This window comes from Eschrichtius robustus, chromosome 19 (assembly GCF_028021215.1).
Source record: "Eschrichtius robustus isolate mEscRob2 chromosome 19, mEscRob2.pri, whole genome shotgun sequence".
Taxonomy (NCBI): domain Eukaryota; kingdom Metazoa; phylum Chordata; class Mammalia; order Artiodactyla; family Eschrichtiidae; genus Eschrichtius; species Eschrichtius robustus.
This window is the reverse complement of record NC_090842.1, coordinates 54098077-54118626: the sequence shown is the minus strand read 5'-3', so window position 1 is coordinate 54118626 and position 20550 is coordinate 54098077. Positions and strand designations below refer to the sequence as shown.

General features: G+C 40.5%; 1 pseudogene; it reads right to left on the bottom strand.

Moving 5' to 3' along the window:
• Positions 1–20550, bottom strand: part of LOC137752406 (zinc finger protein 850-like) — a 55628-nt pseudogene that overhangs the window by 13354 nt on the left and 21724 nt on the right.

The following is a 20550-nucleotide window of genomic DNA, read 5'->3' as shown; positions in this document are numbered from 1 at the left end:
GTGGACCAACACTAAAGGAAACTCTAAAGGATGTTTTTTTTAAAAAAGTTTTTTTTTTGATGTGGTCCATTTTATAAAATCTTTATTGAATTTGTTACAATATTGCTTCTGTTTTATGCTTTGGGTTTTTGGCCATGAGGCATGTGGGATCTTAACTCCCCAACCAGGGATTGAACCCGCACCCCCTGCATTGGAAGGCAAAGTCTTAACCACTGGGCGGCCAGGGAAGTCACAGTGTTTTTTAATAGATAGAAGAAAAACAATCTCATATGGCAGCTTGGAGATGCAGGAAGTAATAAATAGCAACATCAGTGTGTAAAATGGTGTTGAAATTCCAAAATCCATAAACAGCAGTCAGACATATTGGGTCAAATAAGGTGACACCCGCCCCAATAAAAAAAAGTAAATGCCATGAATAACTTGTGGTAGGGAAATTTTTCATCAACAAGACATTAAAAGCACAAAACATAAAACAAATAGTTGAAAATGCCATTACATCAAAATTAAGAAATTTTATCAAAAGACTTCATAAAAATAAAAAAAGTCATAAACTAGGAAAAATAATTACAACATATCATATAGCGAACAAATGACTAGTATCCAGAATATATTAAAGCTCCTATGAATCAATAACACAAGGAGCAATACCTGAGGAGTGCAGATCTTGGTTGAAAACCTGTGAGTGACTTCTCAGGCCTGACTATAGGCTGTTAAAATGGCTTTATGTGGCAGGCCTACAGTGGTAAGCTGCCCTCCCCATACCAGACTTGGTACGCTGCCAGTGCACTGCAGTTTCTGAAGGGAGTTGCAGTGAAGGGCTCAGGACCCCCTGGACAGTTATGTTCTTCACATATTTGCATTCCTACCCTTGGTGCCTTCTTTCCCAAGTCTCTGTATCTGAGACCTTGAGCAGAGGTCTTCTTCAGATATCTCTGCTGATACTTCCTTGTTAGGAGAAAGCTTGAAAATGCTTTTCCCCACTCTGACTCAGTACCCAGTACTTTCCCATTCCTAGGGGAATCCAAGGGGGATCCCTTGTCCGCCCTCTGATCCCAAGGCCCATAAAAGTGCCAGAGCCTTTTGTTCAGGACTCCCTCAACAGTGAGAAGATTCCCACATCTGCACTGATCCACCTGACCCTCAACTGGTGCAACTTATCTCCTCCTGGATCCTAGAGAAGCCCATAGAAACAGCCCATAGAAATTCAGACACCTTCCTAGGCTGGGCTTATTCTCATGGACTGCCACAAGTCATCATAAGATGCCAAAACCACATGGAAAAACTGTCCTGCCTGCCAGACCCTGCCCAAGACTAAGAACACTGCCCAGGGATAGATTTCCCAGCCAGTGGGCCAGGATATTCTTGGCAGAGAAACCAAATTGGGCCTCTACCTATACAGAGTTTTGGTGGATCCTGACTGCAGTTGACACTCTCTGGGTTTGGCCTAGGCATCTACGTGAATTCCACTGACTCAGACCACATAACCCAGGCCCTACAAGACCACATTTGCTTCTTGTTTGGATTTCCTGAACATATTGCTTCAGATGATGGCCCCTGATTTGTGGCCCAAGCTACACATCAGTGCGCCCAATCACAGGGTGTATGGACTCTCCATGCTCCATACCACCCCCAAGCTTAAGGGATGACTGAGCATTTGGACGGACAATTAAAGGACAGGATTAGGGGCTTCCCTGGTGGCGCAGTGGTTAAGAATCCGCCTGCCAATGCAGGGGACACAGGTTTGATCCCTGGTCCGGGAAGATCCCACATGCCGTGGAGCAACTACGCCTGTGTGCCACAAATACAGAGCCTGCACTCTAGAGCCTGTGAGCCACAACTACTGAGCCCACGTGCTGCAACTACTGAAGCCCGTGCGCCTACAGCCTATGCTCTGCAACAAGAGAAACCACAGCAATAAGAAGCTCACGCACTGCAACGAAGAGTAGCCCCTGCCCGCCGCAACTAGAGAAAGCTCGCACACAGCAACAAAGACCCAATGCAGCCAAAAATCAATCAATCAATAAATTAAAATTTTAAATAAATAAATAAAGTATATGAATTTTAAAAAAGGACAGGATTAAGTGGCTGATGGGAGGAGACAAGATAACCCCAACATGGACTACACATCTCAGGTAAGCAGTCTGGGGTCTCAATGCAGCAATTTCCCCATAAGGACACTTCTCATTTGTGCCATATGTTTGGTCAGAATGTTGTTACTGAACCAAACTTGGGTCCCGTTATCTGCACACAGTAAAGCCAATCTACTGACACCTGGTTGTGGTGAAGGAAAGTGCAGCATTTATTGCAGGGCACCAAGCAAGAAGTCCATGTAGCTAGTGCCTGAAAGACCTCAACTCCCTGAAGGCTTTCAGGGAAAGGTTTATAAAGACAGGGTGAGGGAGAGGGGCTGTGAGTTATGTGATCAGCTTGTGGACATTCTTCTGATTGGTTGGTAGTGAGGTAATCGAGAGTCAGCATCATCAACCTTCTAGATCCAACCAGCCTGGGGTCTGTGTGCTTGTAGGCAGCATATAGTTAACTTCTTCCACCTGGTAGGGGTTTCAGTATCTACAAAATAGCTCTAAAGGATATGGCTCAGAATATTATCTGTAGCCCTTGACTTTGTTAAATTACTAAACTATTATTATTTTGTCTTGCTTGACTGTTTTCCTTTCTGCATTTTCTCACTTCTCTGATTACTATTCAGAACTCAGGGAAGGCCTAGGAGGCTAAAGTTTTTCTACAGACAAGAGGCAGGCAGAGGACACTGGGGTGGGGTGGGGGGGTGAAATCTGTCCTGGGAAGACCCCATAGGGTCCTGCTCGGTTACCTGGTCTGCTCCCTTCCTTCAATTGTACATCCTTCTTTTATAGTTATTGACACCTTAGTCTCTGTTGGGGACCCTGCAAGGGCCTTCCATCTCCTTTGACCACTTTCTGGAAAGTCAGATAGATGGAAAATTAAGATGGCTATTAAACAGTAAGGGATGGGGGATTATATAAACCCATTTTGGGGTATTTTAAAAATTCAAATTTTTGTACTAACCAATTTTTAAACATAATGTGTCTTTCTGGTTAAATTATAAATTTTTTCTATGAAAATGCTTTTGTCCCTCTTGCATGCAACCCTTCCAGAAGAAAGATCTATTGGTATTAAACAAGAAGGCAGGAAGACAGTAACCTATGTGCAGGGCATGGATTTTTGCCTACAAGGACTTTGAAGATAATAACCATCAATTTGAGGTTTCTAGGTCAATATTTTCCTTAAGGTGACCCTGCTGTTTTGTCCCAGGTAGCCTCATGGGATGGATATCAATATTATAGAATAGAAACTTTTCTTGAGCCACAAGAGAATCTAAGCCCAAAGATTTGGATTCATTTTTCTGGCGGGGGAGGGGGGGCTGGTGGTGGATGAAAGGTGCTATTCTTGCTCATGGTATATGACACATCACAGTCGATGGGGAAAAATTCTCCTGGTAGGACATGAGCACCATTGGACCAGTGAGCCCAGGAACAGGGGAGGGAAGGAATGGAGATCTAATATCTCTCCTCTCTCTCTTACAGAGTACCCTGTGTGACCTCTACCTGGAAGTGGAGGCCTGTTTGTTTATCCCCATGCAGCAAGAAGTACCATTAAGGGAACAAATGTCTATTTGGCTGGCCAGTAGATAACCCAACACTAGGTGGTGGTTTTCAACCATGGCTGCCAGAGAGCACCACCCTTCTTTTAGGGCTTTGAGGGCTGTTAAGCTTTAATTATATGTTTGGTTATTATCTTGGACATTTCCTGATTGGCATCAATTATTTTGTTTTGTTGTATAGTATTGTGGGCTCCTAAGGCAGCACCAGTGACTCCCAAAGTGGTCAGCTGAATAGGGCAGTTGGCAAGAATACAGTATGCTTGGTGCATGGGAGTAAGACTGATGATGCGGTTTGTTTAGGGACAGACTGAAAGGTTATATTTTCCCCAAAATGAAGATAGCACAAGTCAAATTATTTAGTAATGTTCTATTAGGGAGTGGGGCTAGAAGAGCAGAGTTCTGGGAAGCAGAAAGCAAAAGGGTTAAAGGAGGGGGGAGGATAGTTTGTTGTGGCTGCGGCTGAATTGGGAAAGTAAGAGAAGTGGAGAGAGCAGCAAGGGGTCTGGGGGTGGAGGAGACCTTTGACAGCAAGGTATAATGAGGGCTTGGGGTCAGGGAAGATTCCATCTAGGATGAGTCCAGCTGTGGGGCTGAGGTTATCTGATGGTCCATCAGGCTGTCGCAGAGTTGGTTAAGGGTGAGGCCATGGCCTTAACTAAGTTTGTAATAATCTTTAGCCAAATTCAGGACCTTGCAGCATAAACTTTGTTGGTTGGGAGCCACAGAAATTTATGTGGTTGGATAATGAGAGGCACAATGAATAAGAAAAGAGGTTACTATCTTGGCATCATATTGGGAATATAAAAATCCCAAAGAAGGGACTTCCCTGGTGGCACAGTGGTTAAGAATCTGCCTGCCAATGCAGGGGACACAGGTTCGAGCCCCGGTCCGGGAAGATCCCACATGCCACGGAGCAACTAAGCCCGTGCGCCACAACTACTGAGCCTGCACTCTAGAGCCCACGAGCCGCAACTACTGAGCCCATGTGCCACAACTGCTGAAGTCCGCGCACCTAGAGCCCGTGCTGCGCAACGAGAAGACTCCACAATGAGAAGCCCGTGCACCGCAACAAAGAGTAGCCCCCTCTCGCCGGAACTAGAGAAAGCCCGCGCGCAGCAACGAAGACCCAACGCAGCCAAAAAAAAAAAAAAAAAGAAAATCCCAGAGAAGCCTCATTGCATACATCCCCGTGAAGCTTTCCACTGCCCTTTCAATAACAGTCTGACTTGTATTTTGAGAGGCCAGGCCTGGGCATAGGGATATTAATTCAAGAGGCTTAACAGTGGGGGTATGGAACAAGTATAAACGCTGCCTCCTATGTGACTCCCTTGTAAATTTAAAATAGCCAATAGGGGCTGCTTAAAACTAAACGTTTGCCAGCAAGGTGGAAATGGAATTATGGTGCCATCTAGTGGTTGGCTCTGGCAGTGTTGAAGAGCTCAAGTGAGTATGGGTGACAGTATGGGCAGCCCCAAAACCCACTGGCTGTCACATTGCCAGCTGGGGCCTGCTTAGTGGCCTGCAGTGTCCCAGGCCCACGTCATTACCCAAAGTAGACACAGCCAGGATATGAAAAGCTGGAAGGCCAAGCAATAACATTTGCTCCATGTGGGTGTTATAGCCTGAAGCACCTGGGGCTGCTGGCCAGTATAGGTATAGTGTGGACTGTTATCCCAATTTCAGGTCTCAGTTGGCTGGGGAGATCCTTCATTCCTTGGTGGGGGATGTTCTTAGATGAGACCACATTTTAAAATGTAGGTTGTATTTTTATTCAGATGTGGTAAGACCAACAGATCAGGAGATAAAAGATAGGTTATTAAAATGGAGGGGGGCACCTCATGCCACGCAGGGCCACATGAGGGAACACCAAGGTCAGTGGTAGGCAGAGAGAGGGAAGGAACTGTGGAAGAGCCTTTATTGTGGTTTTCACGGGAAGGTATGGGCAACGCAGGGTAAGCAGGCTAAGCAGGTTTGGAATTAGCTAGTTTGAATAATTTCAGTGGGCTCAGGGTGTAGGTGCTGCCCCAGTTGTCTGATACCTGGCTCTGGGTGATTAGGGCAGGGAAATCATGCCCTCCCAAGTATAAGGGAGTATAAAAGCCTAATAAAGGAGCTGACTGGGGATAAGGGCTCTTGATTGGTTAGTTTGCATATGAAAGGTGCACTCACAGGAGAGTCATTTGCTAACTCTAGGACTGCTGGGAGGGGTAGTCCCTCTGGGTCAGCAAGGCCGCAGATGTCAAAGCATCAGGTATAGAAACTAGAAAATATGGTTAATACAGACCAATTTTAATCTTCCTTGGCCTCTCTCTGCTCTCAACACCATGGTGGGTGTGGGTCCTGGGGTGAGATCATGATTGACATTATCAATTAAATATCCTTTATCGCTTGAAATTTTTGGCAAAGCTTGTGGCTTAGGCAAGTCATCATCAGGGTGCCTGAATAGCTTAGCAGATAACCAGAGGGGAATTCGATAGTGAATGGATAATAATAATCTGTTCTTGATCTGACTTCCATCAAAATTGGGATGGGGGCAAGATTCAAAAGGGATAGAAGCAGGAATGGAGGAATTTCCTTTCCAATGCGATCTTCATAAACCCTGACTTGTGAAGTGTCACACTACAGAGGTAAAGGAAAGGCAACTGAGGTGTTATCGGTGCATTTTGACATAGAGTTGAGTGCCCCAGGGGCCAGGAATTTAGTTTAATGAGGGCCACTAGCAGGAGATAGTTTCATTTAGAAAGCCGCATTGATTTTGTAATTTCAGTAAGGTTTGTTGAAACTAGCCAGTGTGGTGGTTTATAAGATCAGCAGCCTCAGGCTGAGAGGGAAGATGAAAGCTACATTGAACACTTTGTTCAAGAGGCCAAGACTGTGTATTTGAGAAGTGAGTGCTTTGGTCAGTAATGTCTGGAACTCAAAAGGGAATGAAGAGTGTTTTAGTGAGGCCATGTAAGAGAGCTTCTGCGGTCGCATGCCTAGTGGGGTGTGCATGTAAGATGCTCATGTAGGTATGCACCATGGTCAAGGCATAATGAGTGGCACCAGCAGGGAAGGCCAGTGGCCTGATAAAATCTATTTGCCAGCAATGGTAGGGGCAGGACCGCTGTGGGATGGCACCCTGGTAATTATACTGCCAATGACAGGTCTTCCCACATAGAGTGCTTTGCCTTGTCATCACACTGGCCATGACAGAACAGAGGAAAAACCCTTTGCATTCATCCTAAGCACTAAAGGAGCACTAAAGGCTCCTCTATGTTCTGATATTTCATGGGCCCATTGGACCAGAAGTAGGGAAATGGGATCTGGAGTGTCATTTAGGAAGTTTTCACCTTAGTCTCTAAAATTTGTGCTTATCTTTGGGCATTAAATTGGGCTTAAGCATTACGAGCCTTGGTGCAGAGACATGTGTGACCTTAATTTTTATCTTTGATGTCTAAGAGGCAAGGAATCCCCCAAAGTTGTTTATTACACCAAAGGTGGAAGCCTTGAATGAGAAATTGTTGCCATTGGCCAGACTAAATGGCTCTATTATTGGCAATCATCTAGGATTGTTGACCAAGACATTTTCCAATGCCATGATGGCTACCTAGAGTACAGCCAATTGTGCTGATGCTTAGGTCCCATCCTTTATCAGGGATGTCTTGGTTAAGGGATAAAAAACAACAGCCCTCTGGGACTTCCTTGGCAGTCCAGTGGTTAAGACTTCGCCTTCCAATGCAGGGGGTGTGGGTTCAACCCCTGGTTGGGGAGCTAAGATCCCACATGCCTTGTGGCCAAAAAACCAAAACATAAAACAGAGGCAATATTGTAACAAATTCAATAAAGACTTCTAAAAAAATGGCCCACATCAAAAAAAAAATCTTTTAAAAAACCCCACAAAAATAAACAAACAAAAAAGCCAGCTCTCTAGCAAGCTCCATCATGTGAGATGGTGGTGTTACCATCCATAAAATATACAAACTCCACTTGCTGTTCACTCAGATGATCCCAAAGGGCTCCCCAGGTAACCAAGGGGTCTGGGAGAGGGAAGACCTCCTCCAGCATGGTGGCACCTGGCAGGGGACTGAGGACAGAGGAGGCTACTTCCCTCTACAGGTGGGATAATGCCAGAGCACAGGTTTGGCACTGTCCTGTGGGTACCACTTCCATTTCAGCAAGGAGATCTCAGTGGCCACGCCAAACCTGCAGGGTACTGTTTCCATGACCCAGAATATAATGGGCAGCTGAGTATGGAGAGTCACAAGGCCAGCTCCTGTGAGAGCCTCCACTTCCAGGATGGCCCAGTTTGCAGCTAGCAGTTGTAGCTCTAATGGTGTGTAACATGTGGCTGAAGTGGGCAGATTTTTGCACCAGAAGCCCATAGGCAAATATGGCCACTGTGGGTGGTCCATAGACTCCAAGAAGCATAACAGGTGGTTGCCAGAGCTTCCACCATGAAGGAGTTTCCACGAGACAGTAAAGGAAGCAATGTTATATGGTCATCTGGACCGACTCTAGGTCCTTCTGTTGTAAAGGGCCCCCATTCACAGTGGTTTGCAAATGAAGGCATAAATAAGCTAGTAAATAAATTAGTTATATTTGTAAACAGGAATATGTTGCTTCTAGAAGCCAAAGAGACCTAATAGGTGTTGGTCTTGGTTGAGAGTGGTTGGTGCTGATAAAGTCAGAAGTTGCCTTTTAACTGCATCAGGAATGGAGCTGCCTTCAGCAGATCATATGAGGCCTAAGAATTTAACTGAGGTGACAGGCCTCTGAACCTCATGTGGGGCAATAGCCATCCCCTCTCAATAGTGCAGTGGTAACTGTTTGTATGTCCTGTGTCAGAGTGTCTAGTGAATATCCTAATCTGAGAATGTTGCCATACCTGGGAACATAGGGATTCCTGGATCCAATTGAGATCTTATCAGCAGAGATTGTATGCAACAGCCAGGCTACTTAGGTATCCATGAGCAACCAAGTAAAAATGTATTGCATCCCTTTCAAAGCTGAATTTGAACAGAAAGGACTGTTGAAATTGGGACTGAATAGAACATAGTAGCCAAATCTATAACAGCAAAGTATTTGGCAGTGGAAGATTGAATGGTGTTGGTCATTTCTTCCCCCCATCCCAGCTTTATTAAGGTAAAATTGACAAGTAAAATTGTATGTATTTAAATATATATTTAAAGTATACAACATTATTTTTATATAAATATATTTATATATGTATATATACATGATTTTATATATAAATATACACATATATTTCTATATATACATGTGTACATATATGTATATATACATATATTTCTATATATACACATGTACATATATATGTATATATACATGTGTATATATAGAAATATATGTGTATATACATGATTCCCACAATCAAGTTGACGTATCCATCACCTCATATAGCTACCTTTTTGTGTGTGTATGTGGTGAGAACACTTAAGATTTACTGTCTTAGCAAATTTCAAGTGTACAACACAGCATGGTTACCATGCTATACATTAAATCCCCAGACCTTACTCATCTTATAACTGAAAGCTTGTACACCTTTGGTCATTTCAATTTTGTTAGGTCCCATTTTAATAGGTGGGACCATGGCACTAAGGTTGTAGTAATCCACTTTAAGGTATCATTCATTCTTTCCCGGTTTAAGACAGGCCAAATTGAGCTGTAAAATGGAGAAACAGTGGAGATAATCACGTCTTCTCTTAACAGATCTTGTATAAAGGATCTCAATTCGTAAAGGCCCTGTTTCAATTTATACTGGGCTATATCAACAATTTTAATGGGGGTTGGGGCAGATCCAGAAGGTCCCATTTTATGAAGGCAACAATAAGGGCCAAAGTTTAAATTTTATTCTAATGGCCACTTGACTGGGGAGAGCATCGATTCCAATAATGGAAAATCCAGGGGCTTCCCTGATGGTGAAGAATCCGCCTGCCAATGCAGGGGACATTGGTATCCGAGCCCTGGTCTGGGAAGATCCCACATGCCGCGGAGCAACTAAGCCCATGCGCCACAACTACTGAGCCTGCGCTCTAGAGCCCATATGCCACAACTACTGAAGCCCGCGTGCCTAGAGCCCGTGCTCCGCAACAAGAGAAGCCACCGCAATGAGAAGCCCGCGCACCACAATGAAGAGTAGTCCCCACTCACGGCAACTAGAGAAAGCCCACGTGCAGCAATGCAGACCCAACGCAGCCAAAAATAAATAAATTAAATAAATAAATTTATTTAAAAAAAAGAAAATCCAAAGAGGGTGTGAGAGAGATGACCACTGGAAAATTAGGCAAACTTATTGTGCCAATAATAAGGTCAAGGTAAGGTGGACTTGCTTGCCTTTAATCTTATGTCTAGTAATGCCCCAAAGAACACAGTGAGTTCCTCCTTTGAATTTAGTGGGGTTTCTGGGGATCACCATGATTTGGAAACTGGTATCAATAAAGGCCATAAAAGGTTATATATTGTGTGGTGACCAGTGGACCATCAGTTGTATAGGTTATATATTGTGTGGTGACCAGTGGACCATCATGGTTGTATGTGGGTGGTGGCTGGGGTCCCAGGGGCATGCTACATCCCTAGGAGGCGAGGGAGGTTGCCATTGACTCAGGTTAGAGAGTGCGGCAGTGGGTCCTACACCTTAGGGACCTGGGTTTGGGCCAGGAGGAGACTGGATGCTCGGTAAAGTTTGTCATAGAAGAACCTGGAGCTCCTTGGGGATCTTATCGAGATAACTGGAAAAGCTCAGATCGCAGTGTTACCAATACCATGTCTTTTGGTAAGGGTTCTACAGTGGTAGAAGGAAGCCCTGGCAATTTTGAAATGAGGACTCACTTCAGTAGTTTGATCTGTTAATAAGTGTCTGTGCCACAGGGCACCGTAGGTGTTTTTCCAAATAACCCTGAGGATCAGGATCTTGGTTGTAATAGAGGCATGGGTAGCAGCAGAAGAAATACTTAAAGGTCTTAGTCAGCCATCTGCTCTTAAAGAGTGCAGACCTTAGCAAACCCCATGACTGCTTTTTCACTCTCTAATTACTGCTCTTTCACAAGCAACCAGCTGATGGTTGCATATATTGTACAGAGTATCAGCCTTCCCCCCGAACATTTCTGTAGAACAGAGGCCAATGCCTAGTTGAGACACACAACCAGCAGTCACAGGCTGAGTCATTCCCCTGAGCCTAGCATCAGTCACAGCTTATGCTGGAAGTGAGACACACAATTCTAAGACACATACAGATGTATCTAGACCAAGACACACAACCCAGGACCACCGTAAGGAGGGCCCCCATCCTGTTAGCCCATCCCTAAGCACCAATTATCAAAACTGTTGACTTATGTTGATTAAATGTATAACCGAGGCTCTGCAGGACACAGCAAATGTAGCACAGAGTAGCACAACTCAAAGCACAATCTTGCCAACAAGCAGCAGAACTATCTCCCACACTATTTAAAGTGGTTTATACCCAGTTAGTAAGCTAAGAACACGAGAAGAAAGATCTCAAAGTAGTAGTGGTCACAACCTAGAGAGTGTCCAAAGAGATTTTGAAATTTTGTTACTCACCAAAGGGACTTCTGGGCAGAGTGGGGCCTGCAAAAGCAGGTCTGGAGTGGCTTGAATAAGGCAGAGAGAATAGGTTGGCTTTTAGACAGTGGGTGGGACTGGATGGATGTGGGCTGGAATTTGCAAAATTTAAATTTCCCACTGGCCCCAAAGGATGAGGTACACAGGCTTTCCTGTCAGCCTTTCCAGATGTGGGGCCAAAGTGGATAGGGAAGACAGGTCTTAAAAGAAATCAGTGGTCAGATATCAAGACTAGGGTCAGACTCTTTATTACAAATAGATACTACTACTATCAACAGTTTACCAGTTAGTAAATTTAAGCAAGAGAAGTTAAATAATTTGCCTGATGTCACATAAATAGCAAATGGCAGCCTTTTCTCAGTCACTACATTCTCTGGTGTGAATCTGTAGAATTTTAATAAGGTTTGAGTCATGATAGAAAACTCTTCTACATTCATTATCAATTTTTCTCAGTATCAAATTTTCTGGTTCTGAATAACCTGAATACTACTAGGTAAAAGGAACTGCCACATCCACTGTATTTTACTCTAGCATGAAATCTGAATATCTATGACAAATGAATGGCAAAGTTAGAGTATGAATACTCTCAAAGTTATATTAGAGTATGAGTTGAGCAAGGTGTGCAGTCTGTCTAAAGGCCTTCCCACATTCCTTACATTCATAGGGTTTCTCACCAGTATGAATGCGATGATGTCAGGCAAGTTCTGAGCTGCAGATAAAGGCTTTCCCACATTCTTTGCAATTATAGGGCTTCTTGGCAGTATGAATTCACTGATGTATAGTGAGTTGTGAGGCACAAATAAAGGTCTTCCCACATTCTTTACATTCATAGTGTTTCACACCAGGATGAATTCTCTAGTGTTCAGTAAGTTGTGAGCCACGAAGAAAGGCCTTCCCACATTCCCTACATTGACAAGGTTTCTCACCAGTATGAAGTCGCTGATGTTGGTCAAGTTGTGAATGCAGTCTAGAGGCCTTCCCACATTCCTTATAACCATAGGGTTTCTCACCCGTATGAATTCTCTGATGTCGAGTGAGTTCTGAGCCACAAATAAAAGCTTTCCCACATTCCTTACATTTATATAAGGTTTGTCACCAGTATGAATTCTCTGATGTGAGTAAGGTGTGCAGATTGTATGAAGGCCTTCCCACATTCCTAACATTCATAGGGTTTCTCATCTATATGAATTCTCTGATGTTGAATAAGATGTGAGCCATGAATAAAGGCTTTTCCACGTTCCTTACATTCATAGTGTTTCTCACCAGTATGAGTTCTCTGATGTTCAGTAAGATAGGAAAAATGACTAAAGACCTTCCCACATTCCTTACATTTATAGGGTTTCTCACCAATATGAATTGCATGCTGTCCCATAAGTCCTGAGCCATAAATAAAGGCCTTCCCACATTCTTTGAATTTATAGAATTTCTCTCCAGGATAAATTTGCTGATGTAGGATAAGAGATGTTTACAGGCTGAAAGTTGGCATTTTTTTGTAAGTCATTAATGCTTGCCCCAAATATCCCTCCTGATTTATCTGTCGCCTCTCAAACTGGCCTTTGCATTCCCAGACATCTCTGATACTGGAGCCCACAATGCTATGACTTGTTTCCATTATCATCCATTGGGATGATGTTACTTCATAAATTTCTTTTTGCAGACACAATTCCTTGGTTTTGCATCTGAACTCCAAGTCTGAAAGATAACCAGAAAGTAAACATACGGTGTTTCCTCTTAGGGGAGAAATAAAATTTCTATGGGAGAAATGGGGGAAAAACTGAAAATAATGTCCTTAAGAAGTGAAGATCGTATACAAGGCCTTCAATTTGAAAAAGAAGTCAAAAGCATAAACAAGAAAGATGAGGGAGGCTGTTAGGAAAACAGGTTAAGTCAGTACTTTCCAAATTCAGGTGTAGATTAGAATCACATAAATAGTCTATTAAAAGATTGGATGTCAGTGTACCACCTCAAATCAAGTAAATAAGAATTTACACCAATAGGTCTTAGGTTTCCTATGTTTAATACATTCAACCAGCCAATTCTGATGTTGCACAAAATTTAACAATCCCACCTAGAATTTTTCAATGGTTTCCAACTGCACTTAGAATAAAATCCAAATTCCCTTACCACAGCTTATGAGATCCACCATAATCTTATCTTTGACATATCTCAACCAAAATCCTATCCAACACCTTCTCAACCCACTTTTCCCCAGTGTTCATTATGTACCAAATATTCATCACTTCTGAGCATCTGAAATAAGTCCGTTACCTTCTCAAATTTTTCCACAGACTGTTCAATTTGTTAGAAATTCTCTAAACGTAGCTCTTTTCATAGCTGACTTCAAGTCTCAGGTGAAAAGTCACTTCCTCAGAAAGTTTGAGCTAGACAACCCTATTTAAATTCACTTCTTCATTCTCTATCTCATCATAGTATTTTCTCACTGCAATGTTCTGGATTTTAGAATTATACAATCGCTTACTTATTCATATGTAATCTTTTATTTTCTTTATGTTAAAGCTCTTAAGGGGCAGGAACAATGGCTGTTTCACCCAACACAGAATAACCAAAATGTTAGTCATAAAAGGTATTCCATAGATAATTGTTTAATGAATGAATCACTGGATGAATGAAAGGGGATTATTATAGGGATAAAAGGAAATACTATGCAGATATGGAAGTAGGGAAGAATTTAAGGATTATAACAATCATTTGTACTTATAATTACAGAATAGTTCTAAACATCTGTCCCTGATTTTAATCTCTCTCACATCACTGAAAGGATAATATAAGTTCTTTACTTCATAAGCTCTTTACTTCATTACTTCCCTCAGAAACTAAAACAAAATCATAACCAAAACTAGATTATTAAATGATGCAAATAGAAAAATGATATTATATATACCTAACCACCCATCCATTCAATTGTTTCTCCCTTTACTTCTACCAGTGCTCATTGTCATTTATGTGTAGTTATGACTATCTATACCATACTATACTGAGGTGCCTTTTCTTTTACCCTTCACTTGAATTTGTAGTATTACTCAACCTTCCGTCCAATATACAATCTATTTTGTTCCTCCAGGCCCCTTCTCTGGGCTTCCCTTCCCTCCTTATGTCCAAAACCACTATATTTGTACTTCCCAGAAAACTATTTCTTCCCAGGCATTATAACAGGTTTGAAGCATAATAAAAGGGCAATGTAATGTTAAGCAAAGGGACTTGAGAATTTTGGGAGACTAGGATCACTACCTATTTGGTAGAATGAGGTGGGTAAACTGGACCACTAGAAACTCTATAACAAAGGGTATGCTGAATGTAAACTGAAGGAAATGACGGAGAATGGAAATCTAGATAATGGAACAGACAGAATATTCTAAAATGCTGAGTGAGTATAGAAAGTTTACAACACAAATATTCCTCTGACTGAACTACAGTATGGTATGTTTTGTGACTCCAATAAAACCATTATTTGGTGCTAATGCTATAAACATTGTCCTTGAAATAATATAGAAGAGAACTCAGGCAGTCTCTAGCAATGAGTGATTTGACAGTAAAAGCTGAGAAATAGTTCAGTAAAAGAAAGAGTAATAATGAGATCTAGTAAGGATTTAGTGAGAACACAGGATTCAGACAGACCAGGATTTCAGACCCTAGCTCTGTTGATGATTACCTTTCTGTGTAGACAAAGTACTTTTACCTATCTCAGTCACCATTTCTTCATATAACAATAGATATAGAAATATCTATTCCATGGGCTTGTAAAGATTAGGAATAATGCATGTAAAGTGCCTGGCATAAAGAGCTCAAGAAGTGGTTCTAAGATGAACTGGTTTGCAGGGCAGAAATTGAGACACAGATGTAGAGAACAAACGTATGGACACCAAGGGGGGAAAGTGGCGGGGGTAGAGGGGTGGAGGTGGTGGTGGGATGAATTGGGAGATTGGGATTGACGTATATACACGAATATGCATAAAATGGATAACTAATAAGAACCTGCTGTATAAAAAATAATTTTTTTTTAAAAAGTGATTCTATCATTCTTATTACTATGGAAGAAGATTCAGGGGAAAAAAAGGTGGGGGGGGGGCCGTGCAGGGACTGAGCAAGGAAAATGATATTAAGTTTTCCTGCACCTGAACTATGTGCTTTTCATAAAATCAATGTAAATTTCATAATGTGAATGTGGAAAATTTCATTAAAATTTTCTATCATAAAGGAGACGAGGGGCTTCCCTGGTGGCGCAGTGGTTGAGAATCTGCCTGCCAATGCAGGGGACACGGGTTCGAGCCCTGGTCTGGGAAGATCCCACATGCCGCGGAGCAACTAGGCCTGTGAGCCACAATTACTGAGCCTGTGTGTCTGGAGCCTGTGCTCCACAACAAGAGAGGCCGCGATAGTGAGAGGCCTGCGCACCGCGATGAAGAGTGGTCCCCACTTGCCGCAACTAGAGAAAGCCCTCGCACAGAAATGAAGACCCAACACAGCCATAAATAAGTAAATAAATAAATAAATAAATAAATAATTTTTTTAAAAAAAGGAGTTGAATGTGAAAGGGGTGAGGCATGAAGACAAACAAACAAAAAGACTTCCAAAACTCAAGAAGTAGGGTGGAAATTATTCTAGATTCACCCTCTTGTTCATGCCCTCAATCATCTGCAATGTTAATTTTCACTGTTATATCCCTGATGGCCTTACCTAGCTTAAATTCCACAGTCCATCATTGTAACTATTGTCTTGCATTTATGTCCCCAACCTGATTAAATCCAATTCTGCCTATTATTCTTCTCCACCTGAGTAGCTGAACATGGCTGGTAAGGAACACACAACCACACTGACTATTCTCACTATACATTTATAACCACACAACTCAAATGGACCCTCAGCATTTCCCCTCAGCTCTGCTACATTTCTCATTTTCTCACTCTCTGAGAAAATTTCCCTCACCTCTTTTCTCTCCTAAGATCTCAAAACTATCTCCTGGCTGATGTCCAGATTAATAACTTCACAAAGAAGGGGGGGAAAAAAGTAAGAATGAGAGAATTTTCTCTCATGCAATCAAATCAACCAACCTGTACATAAACTCCAATAATCTGTTTCTCCTGCTGATAAAATGCTTCTGTCCAAGGCCAATACCTTAACTGGATCCTGAAGACTATCTTCTCTGACATAACCTTTTCTTGCATATGCTTCTGCAATCCCCATCCCCTCTCCTTCACAAACAGTTTTCCTGCTCTCATGTTTTGTTCCTATCAGCACAAAAGACACTCCTTAAAATCTCCTTTAAAGTATGTACACACAACTTCCTTGACTCGAGGACCCCCTGCAGCTACCAATCATTTCCTTGTCCTCTGTTTTACAAAATTTCACACTATCTACACATGGTCTCACCATCCACACATTGTCTCACTTCCTATTTTTTTTGTGTTAAAATAGTTTGCCATAGAAAAATGTAAGCTTTTGAAAGTGGAAAAAACCCAATATAACAATCACTCAGCTTCAACAACTGGCAACTTATAGACACTCTTATTTATCCATCCACTTCTCACAGCCAATCCATAAATTAATTTGAAGCAAATTCCAGGCATCTTATTATTTCATCTGTAAATATTTCAGCATGAATCTCTAAGACAAGAACATTTTTGCAAAAGCATAGTAATATAGTAATCAAAACTAAAATTTACAGCAATTCTTTAAGATCAAATATCCAGTTAGTCTTCCTATTTCCCCAGTTGTCTAATTATAAATGTGTATTTTTCAGTTTGTTTGAATCAAGATCCATGTGAGGTCTGTAAATGAGACTGGTTGCTATCTCTAAGTCTCTTTTAATCTTTAAGATATATAATTAAAGATAAAATATAGCCTGAGTTCAAAATAATCCTTCCAATTCATATTCAGGACTACAGGGTTTCTATTTAATGTTATCAATCTTACATCTGTATTTCCTTTCTCCTGTACTGACAGTCTCAGTTTTCAAAGACTCCAACTAAATTGCTCATTTATTTTATTCCACAGAACCTAACAATATCAGCACCGCTACCACTAGTATGGTTACTAAAAACATTATGGTGGGGTTTTTAGATAGTGTCTTTTCTTCTTAGGATATATAACCAATGGATACACATTTAGATTGAATTGTTTCCTTTCTCTTTTGGTTTCAGGGATTTTTCTAAAGTTAATTTTGTTTTATAGTTGTGTAAGATATTTATCATAGTTCCCAACTCAAATCTACAAAATAAAGTATAATGAAAGAAGTCCTCTTCATCCCATTACTTTCCCTCCCCTTGTACAAAGTAACAACTAAAAAACACTTTATTTTTTCCTCTTTGATCTTTATTATTTCCTTCCTTCTGTTGACTTTAAGTTTTGTTCTTCTTTTTCTATTCTTTTAGGTGGTAGGTTAGTTTGTTTATTTGAGATTTTTCTTGGGTTTTTTGTTTTTTGTTTTGTTTTGCTTTTTGAGGAAGGCCTGTATCACTATGAACTTCCTTCTTAGGACTGCTTTTGCTGCATCCCATAGATTTTTGTATGGTTGTATCTTCATTGCCATTTGTCTTGAGGTATTTTTTGATTTCCTCTTTGAGTTCCTCATTGACCCATTGGTTTTTTTAGTAGCAAGTTGTTTAGTCTCCATCTAATAGGTGTTTGTTTTGTTGGCTTTTTTTTTTCATTTTTCTTTCTGTAGTTGATTTCTACTTTCATGACAGTGTGGTCAGAAAAGATGCTTGAAATAATTTATATTCTCTTAAATTTGTTGAGGCTTGTTTTGTGTCGTACTAGTGGTCGATATCCTAGAGAATGTTTCATGCACGTTTGAAAAGAATGTGTATTCAGGGGGCGGGGGCGGTTTGGATGTAGTGTCCTGTATATATCAATTAAGTCTAACTGTTCTATTGTGTCGTTTAGGATCTCTGTTGTCTTATTCTAAAAAACACTTCAAAAAATACAATATCCTTCCTGTTTTAGATAAATAACAGCATGTTTTAGTATAATCACTGTTTGGCCTTAGTTCTATCATTTTGATTTATGATACATAAACACTCGAACATGCACACATACGTATCTTTTATCTATACAGTCTTTCTCTATGTATACCATTTTACTTATTCTCTATTTTGGGGCATATCTTTTCATATTTAGTCAAGTTTACATTTTTGATCCAATGTTTATTTTTATCCTGATAAATTTATATAATAACTGTTGTCCTCCTCCTCTCTCTGCTATTACCTACTGGTTTCCTAATATGAGACATATTGAAAATAATTATTAACCTCTTATCCCTTCCCTAGGCTCTGATTTGAAATATTTACTTCCTCTGTTAATATCTATAAGGTAATTTACAAGCTTGTTGTACTTTTCACATACCCCTCACATTCTCACCCTACGTCTTAGATAATTATAACTATATATATCTACTATACCTAAGCAATAATACCATACTCTCTCCCTTAATACCACCACTTAGTATTACATACACAGGTTATTATATACTTAATGCTCAACCCAGTCCTTAGGTTGATGTCTCTCTATTTCTGTTTTCTGAAGCTCATTTTCAGGTTGATCCCTTGGGAAGGGGTTAGAGGAATAATACTCCTTGAGCTTCTGCATATATATATAACAATTTGGCTAGGTAAAAAATTCTTAGCTCAAAATTTATGTCTTTGTATAACTTAAATAGAAAAATAGACATTGTCTTCTGGAATAAAGCTTTGCTGTAGAAAGGCCAGATGATAATCTGATTTTCCTTTCCTTTTAAGTGACTTCGTCTTTATGCCTGGATGCCAAAGTTATGATCTTCCTGGATACATGGTGTACTTTTTCAAAACATGGCTTCAGTCCTTTTGTTCTTAATTTTAGTTATCTTGAGTCATTTTTGGCAATTGTTCTGTTCCATTAAACTCTTATTGGAACTCTTAATGAAGATGTTAGATCCCTCACTGACTATCTTCTATATCATTTTCTCTCTAATCCTTTTTCTCTCCTTCTTAATTTCTTCTTGATTTTGAAATATTTTCTCCTTTCCATCTCCTGTTTCTCCCAAGGCGTTATTTGTTGCACATTTTCATTTTTATTTCCCTTCTAGTTTGGTCTTCACCTCTGAAATGATTTTTTATTTTATTTCTAATTCTTTCCTGAGTCTGTCACCATCTTTAATTTTTTTTTCTCCAGTTGCCTCATATCTGAGTTTTTCTAATTCTGTTTTATTGTTCTTTCAGAGTGTCTATCATTTTCTGATATTTTTAGCTAGTTTTGAAACATTATGACTGTACATATGACGTGCTGGTGTGCCTTTCATTGTCTATAGGAATGTTGTTTTATTCTTTAATCTCTTTTATAGCAATTTTATGCAAGGTTAAACCAGAATCTTTTCCTATTGCTTTTATTTAAATTTTTAAAATTTAAATTAACATACAGCAAAGCTTTCTTGTGTACAGTTCTATGAATTTTAATACATGTAGAGATTCATATAACCACAATAATTATACAGAATAGTTCGATCACCCCCAAAACTCCCTCAAGCTATCACTTTATACTCCCTCCCTCCCCTAGTCCCTAATCTCTCGCAAACACTGATCTGTTCTCCATCTCTATGATTTTTTTTCATTTCCAGATTGTTATATAAATGGAATCATACAGTATGTAACTTTTAGAGATTTTTTTCCCATTCAGCATAATGCTGTTGAGATCCATGCAAGTACCTTCATGTACTTATAGTTCATTCCTTTTTATTGCTGAGTACTATTCCATTGTATGGATGTGTCATTCACATGCTGAAGGACATTTAGGCTGTTTTCAATTTGGGGCAATTGTGAACAGAGCTACTACAAATAACCCTGTATAGGCTTTTGTGTGAATATAAGTTTCCATTTCTCTAGGGTAAATACTCAGGAGTAGGATTGCTGGGTTATGTATGTGTAAGTTCATAAGAAATTGCTAAACTCTTTTCCAAAGTTACTGTACCATTTTGCATCCCTTCCAGCAAAGTATGAGAGTTCCAGTTGCTCAGTATCCTTGCCAGTACCTCGTACTGGCGATATATTTTATTTTAGCCATTCTCATAGGTGTTTAGTTTCTCATCATGGTTTTAATGTGCATTTTCCCAATGGCTAATGGTGTTGAACATCTTTTCATGTGTTTATTTGCTATCCATATATCCTCTTTGATGAAGTGTCTGTTCAAGTCTTCCTCTTTGACTCATAGGCTATTTAGAGGTGTCTTGTTTCATTTCTAAGTGCTTGGGGGTTTGCCTCTTATCTTTGTTATTGATTTCTCATTTAATCCCATTATGTCAAAGGACATAAGATGTATGGTTTCAATTCTTTTAAATTTAA